Source organism: Meleagris gallopavo, chromosome Z, assembly GCF_000146605.3.
Source record: "Meleagris gallopavo isolate NT-WF06-2002-E0010 breed Aviagen turkey brand Nicholas breeding stock chromosome Z, Turkey_5.1, whole genome shotgun sequence".
Classification (NCBI taxonomy): domain Eukaryota; kingdom Metazoa; phylum Chordata; class Aves; order Galliformes; family Phasianidae; genus Meleagris; species Meleagris gallopavo.
Genome location: NC_015041.2, coordinates 44,338,838 through 44,346,567, shown reverse-complemented (window position 1 = coordinate 44,346,567; position 7,730 = coordinate 44,338,838).

Below are 7,730 nucleotides of genomic sequence, written 5' to 3'. Positions count from 1 at the left end.
AACAGTCAATTTAGCTTTTGTCGAAATGTCCTTATCAGGCTCAGTATCAGTTTCCTATATTCTCTGGGACAAATAATGCTTTGAGTATGTGATAGTTATGCTTTCCACAAGGCACATTTATTCTCTAGGAAAAACTCATTGTTCTTTTTCAGGTTTTTATACATATTCATTCAATAGATATATAAATACAGTATGTGTATGTATGTTCACATTGCATTAAATTGCAGTGCATTACATTTAGCTTGTTAAGAAAAAAACAATGTTATGTCAAGATTGAAAACACTGTGTGATGATAAAAGGTCAGTGACAATGTGGGTAGAAATGGTGACCCCATAGTTTAGCTAGTAACAATGGAACATTGAGAAAGACTAGTGAAATTTATAGCTCTGCTTTTTAAAGGCCAAGTGCCTGTGCCTGCAGCTCCTGCTGAATCCTGCCTGCTGGGGTGGGTATTCAACACTGCTGAAAACCTGGCTGTAAGTGTCTGTCATAGATATCTTTTAAAATAGCTGTTCCTCATTTGCTGAATTGTGAATGAGAAAAGCACTGGCCCTCAGCTGAGTAGCTCCCAGAAAAAAAACAACCTGTCATGTATTCACCTCCTAGGATTCTACGGGAATTGTTAATGAATATACACTCTTCTCTCCAAGCCTCTGCTGATACCACTGATAATTCTGTTGCAAAAATGTGTTTTCGTATGATAAGGGGCTATGTAAATTACAGATTTTTTTTTTTTAAAGCCAGAGGTGTTTAATTTTTCTCATTCTCAATTTTGTTTCCTTTCATGCTGCTTATCTCACCCACCTAGAAAAAAAAATATTTAACGTGAAAATAATGAAGATGATAAACTTATTTAAATCATATATACATCAAAAGGAAATGAAAATTTGAAGAGAAATTCTGTCTGAAAATTTTAATCAAAATGTGTTAACATAATGTCAGTGTAAATATACATTAGATCTGATGTGAAGACAATTAAAAGCTATGATGTATTTCTGGATGATGTATATAAGTTACACTTACCTGAACTACATTCTGTTATCCCTTGTTTCAGTGGAAAGGAAATGTTTGTATTTACCATTGGAAAACTATGTCAGGAGACAGTTTCTTAGACTCTCATATCTCTATTAGTAGCTATGAATCCCAAGTTTAAGGCAACATCATTCAGCCAAGCTAGTTTTAACCTGTCAAAGGTGAAATTTACAAGGGAAGCACCTTTAAAAAGGGCATGAAAGATAGGGATGACTTCAACGTACCATAGAAGAAGCCTGCTGCCTTGCATATCTGGTCTGTAATTAGAGATATTTTTTTTCAAAGTTTATCACTGTTCTTTATGGTAGCTGCCAGACTCATGTATGAGGTCTGCACTTAAGCTTCTTGCTGTAAAGGACAGTGTAGTATGTAGATCAGCTTCAATGATCATGAAAATGCAAAACCTTTTGCAGAACCTTGGGAATGCAGTCTGCAACTTCAACTGTACATGTCTGACAGGTAATCTTACTTGTATTATCAGTCTAGTTTTGCTTTTGCCTTCTTTTATCTCTGACAGTGTCCCTGCAGGACTCCCATCAAAGTCTCTGCCTTTTCATGTTTAGGATTTTATCGCTGATTTCCTTTGAAGAAGGTTGAGGAAGGAGTCTCACCTGATTGTAATCTAGTTTTTCTGGTTACAAGATTGAAAGTGAAATATTATCTATCACTACAGCACATAGCATGGTATTCTTATAGAGTTCAGCCAGTTTGATTTTGGCCACAGAAGTTCAGACATAATACTTTCTGCCACTTTTAAGAATAGATATCTTAATTAATGAATATCTTATTAGATAACAACTGCATTGGTTCTTTGCCAAAATGCACTTAGTGTAAAATTCCACAGCAAGCATGAAAAGCTTTCCCTTGGTATCAGAGGTGTAGAAATTCTTTAACATTTCTCACCTGTTTCTCATTATTTTTTAAAGAGGATTAATCCTGTTTTTAACTTTCAAGGACAGAGTTGCAGTGCCTCCCAGCACACGCTCTTTGTTTTCAGAGAGGCCATGAGGGAATGATGTAATACCGGAGATGATCTGTAGATCTGAGGTAAAGCATTTCCTGATGATCACTAATGTCAATAAAGGCAAATGAAGAGTGCACACAGTCATGATTGGAAGATACAGATGATTGGGAATAATGCTGCTCTGTAAAGCAGGTGATCGGTTTTTGCCAGACTTGTTCATAAGCAGCTCACTACATCAAACAGTGCACTCTGCCGCCTGTAGTCTGCTGTCATCTGCACATATTCACGCTGACACACCAAGGTCATCTTGAAGCTGAAATGGGAATTCAAGCATTTATTCCATGAGACGCTATTTAAGTAAGCTAACCTACTTAAGTTAAATAGGTTACACTTCTAATGGCTATTTTTCAGATGCTGCTGTGCAAAGGGAGGCATGAGGGGATTTTCTAGGTTATCAGTTTCTTCAGGTTCCAGTGGCAGCCACCATTATATGAAGATGATAATATGTCTCAAATTAGGAGAATCTGCCAAAACAGAATGTTCCCCTCCCCCATTTCTGCCTGAAATACTTAATCTCTCTTCTGCACGTAATAATTATCATAAGTTTCATGCACTTCTGTCAACATTGCTGTCTCTGCCCACATGAAGCAGTGGCTTTTGTAGAGGTGTTAAGAAGACAATCCCACCACTTCTTTGGACATCTTCGCTTCCTCCTTGTGCTTCCTTTGCACTGTGTTTCCCCATACCTCCAAATTACTCTTTTACATGTGGTTTTCTTCTCCTCCCTGTTCTGTTTCTGCTCCTGAAGCTGCTTTTATTTTGCTGCTCCTCTTTGTCGGCTCCTGACAACACTTCAAGATTTAATTCTGACAGTTGCCTGCTCAGTCAGTTGGCCAGCACAGTGACTGCCACACAGATATCTCCTTCCATTGTCACCAGCGGCTATTTGAGTAAGAAGAGATCAGAGAAGAGTACACCGGTCTACGCTTGGCTCTGACCAAGTTGTTCCATAAAATCCACTAACTATTGCTTTCTTTCTTTCTATCTGTCTATGTATCTGTCTGCCTATCTATCTATCTATCTATCTATCTATCTATCTATCTATCTATCTACCTATCCATCTATTGCTGTTCCTGTGCTGGGATGCCATAGCTATGGGCTGGTGCTGGGGCTAGGGTGCCAAAAACCTGTAGGTGACTCCTTTAATTGTTTCTTACCACATCTGTAATTCTTCTTTGCCTACACCTTAGCAAGTCCTTCAGGCTCTTTGAAGTCGACATACAATGGTTTGCCTTAATGGTGAGAATGCCTCCATTTAGGTTTCACCCTTGAAGCTGAGATTGTATGAATGTAGAGTTTATTTTTGACCAGCAAATGATCCATTTTAGACTGGCACCTGTGAACTGTTCAATTTACAGAAACCATCATGCTTTTGTAGCTCAACATGTAGTTGAGTTTTAGCTGTATCATGTTGTTTGTTCCTGTTCCACAGTCTGAATGTGTTTAGGTTACTAATGCATAAACATTTCCATAAACTGTGTGCTCTGTCTGGCATTCCTTGTACGTGCCTCGCATTTGACTTCAAAGACTCTGATGTGAGTTCTTTCCCTGCACGCTTAAGTGAAATATGTTAAATTGCTGATGGTTAGAAAATTCTGTACAGTTTCTCATGAATGCTTTAATTTGCATAGGAATAAATTATTTTAAGGTGTAATTTAGGATTTAGCATTTCCTAATTTTCCCTTGTAGTTGTGATCACTTTGCATATTAGAAGGGAGATAAAATAATGGGAAGAAAAGTCCAAAGTCACATAGAGGAGAAAGAACTAGCAAAAGTAGCAGGTTTATTTCATGGTTAAACAATAACAACAAAAAGCTAACTCCAGATGCTAATAGAGTCAAAAAGTGTGATTTCAGTGTTATGGTATCAGATATTCATGACCACTGTTTTGAGTAGTGACCCCAGAAAAAAGATTTCTGCTGGCAGGTTGTTACTAAGATTTTTTCATTACTAGTAAGTAAAATCACACTGTGTGCTCTCAATCTAAATTTGTTTAGCACAAAAGATTTTTGAAAACTTTCAAATCTTGAGTAAAAACTTAAATTATTATAAATTCTATTCATCATGATATCAAGAAAAGACTCACCCAATCAGCATAAAACTGTAGTTCAAGAGTCCCTTTAATGAATTAAGAAAGCTTTTATGATTTGGCAAGGTGAACACTAGTACGTGTAAAAAGTTGCAATGTCTGTATCAGATTGTTCTTGATGTAAAATGCTTTCAAATGTTCTTTTCTCTGATCTTTGCTAATTACTTCACTTGTCACAGCTGAATAGTCCTTCAGTGACCATGCTCCAATACCTTCCTTATTTTACATTGCAATCTTATCTCCTACAATGCAAGAGCTTTATTTTTCATTGCAGTGCCATTTACAAGATGTCAAGGGCAAGCAGCTGCAGAGTGGATATGTATAGATATTTCTGGTGAGCCTTTGTTCTTTCCCCGACACAGCAATTAGATGGAGGCTGCAAAGGGGAAGGAGAAGAAAAGATCTCTTCTTTGATTCTTTCTATCAAGCTGCACATCCCTGAACTGAAATTTCTGGGTTCATTGCTCTTGTAAGAATGCTAGTTTGGCACTCTAAGTTAACAAATGAGCAAATAAATGAAACCAAACAAATTCACACTTTCAATTAAAAGAGGTCTGGTGTTCTATTATTATATATTCTTATCCTCCCAGCAGAGATCTCCCAGCTGTTCCCTTGGGCGTTTCTTGGTAGAGAGTTTCCTTTCTGTTGAAAGGCTGTTTCTGGGCAGCCATCTCCAGAGAAATTCATGTCTGAGCTACCAGACAGTAAACAACAGTACAGTCCCACAGGGTCTAGGCTGACCTGAATAAGGTTCAAGCTAAAGGTAGTGACAGCAGTACAGTCCTTGCAGAATGTCTGTGCACACGTGCATATGTAATTTAGACCATGAATATTTTAAATAGGCTTGGTCAAACCTCAATCGAAACAACCAGCAAGACAATGAAATGGAAGATGTTTTTGCTAACAGTTTATTTTTGTCTTCAGAAAATAGTAAGTATAGTTACAAGTGTGTCACTGTATGTCCTTATCACTCATTCTAAGCTTTTATGTCATCTATTGTCTTCACCTTTTCTCTCATTGTATGCAGATTCTTAGATGCACCGTATTTTCAGCTAACCCATTTCTCTCAGAGGGAGGCAGAGTTGATCAGTTCTCTCCACAGTGTTGTTGCGATGAATGTGATGAGATAGCTTTATGTACGCAGTATTAAATTCTACATTTACTCACACTGTTTCCTGTTGCTCTTCATATCTCCTTCCTCCTGTGAGCCAAATGACAAGAGAGTTTAGCCTGTATTGTATGAATTTACAGATCAAGCAACTTTCCTCTTGCTTTTTCCTAGAGTGGCCTTAAGCTATTGGATCTCTTGATTGCTGAACAATTCATTTTTACTATCAAATTCTCATTTTACTGTCTGTCAGTTGTGTCTGTATCTCTCCATAATACGCTTACTACCCCTGCTGTGTCCAATTTTTCTTTCGAGAGAATCTCATATTTTTCATTTCCCAGTGCAGCCTCTCAGGTTTATTTTAAAGGATACCACATTATTTTTGTTAGCAGAAAACATTTTGCATCTGTTTATAGTGGGCTGTAATCTACTGCACATGGCAATTGGTTGTTTTCGCAAATTTTCATTTTATGTTAACTCTTTTCTCCTAGTTTTCCCTCGGTCTTTCAATTTTCAGCTTTATATTCTTGTCTGAATGTCAGAACATGTATTTAAAGGTCACCAAGAGAAGACCTTTATACTCACTGCTTCTGCTGACTAATCATCACCTGAACAAAACAAATGTTGGAGCATATTCCATCTTTTTTTCTTAAAGTGCAGGCAATTTAGATTATCAAAAGTGTGAAATCTTTCTTCTCTCCATAAATGTCTTCAGGAACAAGTAATATTTATTCCTCATCATCTTCCAGATCACTGGCAATAAGGCATTTTTGATGCTTGGACAGTGTTAATACAGGAGTATTTTAGTTAATTCACAGGTATTTTTTTTATTTTTATTTTTATTATTTTTGGCAACTTGTGGAGATGCTCTCGATGATATTTTTTAGTATCTCTTTTCCTTTTTGTTATCTTATATATTTATGTTGTGGTAACACCATCTTTCATACTAGATTCTCTGCGTATGAATAATAAGTAGAATCAGTGCTCCAAATAGTAGACAATACAAATGGATCAGACAGACAAAAGGTAGTATTATCTCTGCTTGAAAGATGGGTAAGTGAGAATAGCTTTCCTGACTCTGAGAGACATTTTGAACTGACATGCTCTGTGTGCTGCTATTGCAGTCTTTCTAATACTCATCCCAATGCATTCCCCATGCTCTACATATGCATACCCTCAGTTTCTCTTTCATATTTTACTATTAAATACTTTACCTTTCTTGCTGCAAGCAGGATTCAGTATCCCGCTGGGAAGCACAGTTGCCTTGAGATGTATGCTCTTAATATGCCAGGAGAATTTCGTTTTCTCCTTTATGTAAACTGATGCCTTTAATACAAATCTTCATCTGTTGGTGCTAAGAAATAAATTTTATGGATTTTGACATTTAATTGTCATGTGGCCAACTGTGGATTTTTTCCTGCCCTGGCAGCCTGTCTCTTTGGTAATTTGTTGCCTTGCCTTTCATAGCTTTTGTAAACTGCACTTGCAAAACTCTGTCTCATTTTGAACAATGGAGAACACATGAGATCCATGCACCTGCTACTATCTGTAAATATTCTCCCAAGTTCTCTATGTGCAGTCTTTTTCACAGTGTTTCCTAATGGCTGCCTGTGCACTTTCTATTCAATGATAAGCTGATTGTCTCTTTCAGAACTTAGCTGGCAGCCTCCTCTTGGCGTGCACTTTGCCCTTGTATTCATCATGACTCTGCTCCCAAAGGCTGCATGCTCTGGCTGTGTCCTACTGCTTGGATTTGTCATAACTGTGCTTCTAATAGCAGGCCTAACTTCTGTTCAGGCTTGCAAGGAGGTTAGGACATCAACTTTCTTCACTTTTTCAAAGTGCTCTGCAGAAGCTCTTTCTTCATCACGAAAGACAAAACTCTATCAAAGTTTTCAGTGGGAATACACAGAACCTAGACAAGTGCTTGATTATCCCTGTACATTGCTGATATTCCTTCATCACTTGTTTTGACTATATGTTTAGCTGCCTTCAGAATCTCACTGAAGTCCCACAGAAGCCAATGTGTATTAAAAGTAAGGAAGTCCACCCTTAGCTTTGCATAAAGTCTCTTCAGCAGTTAAGGCTTGGCTTTACCATCTGATGTCTATTGCTTTTTAGTGCTTTTCCCAATGGAGGATTGCATCAGGGAACCTTCAGAGGCTGTGTAGAGGCTCCAGCACCACTGCTGCTCCCTGACAGCACTCGTTTATCTAGATCAAAAGACCGGGGCCTTTCTCGAGAAAAAACAAAGAATCATTTTCTCTCTTTTTGGTGTTAACCTTCAGTCATTTGCAGCTCTTAATGTCTCCTCGGCTCTGGGTTTTTGGGTCAGCGTGCAGCTGCATTTCATCAGACTCTCACCATGAACAGGCTGTTCATCCTCCCCAGCCAGGATTTGCGATACCCCATCCCTCAGAAACTTTCTTGTACAATGATTTGCTTGGAGATCCGGCATTTATTTATTAATTTATTGT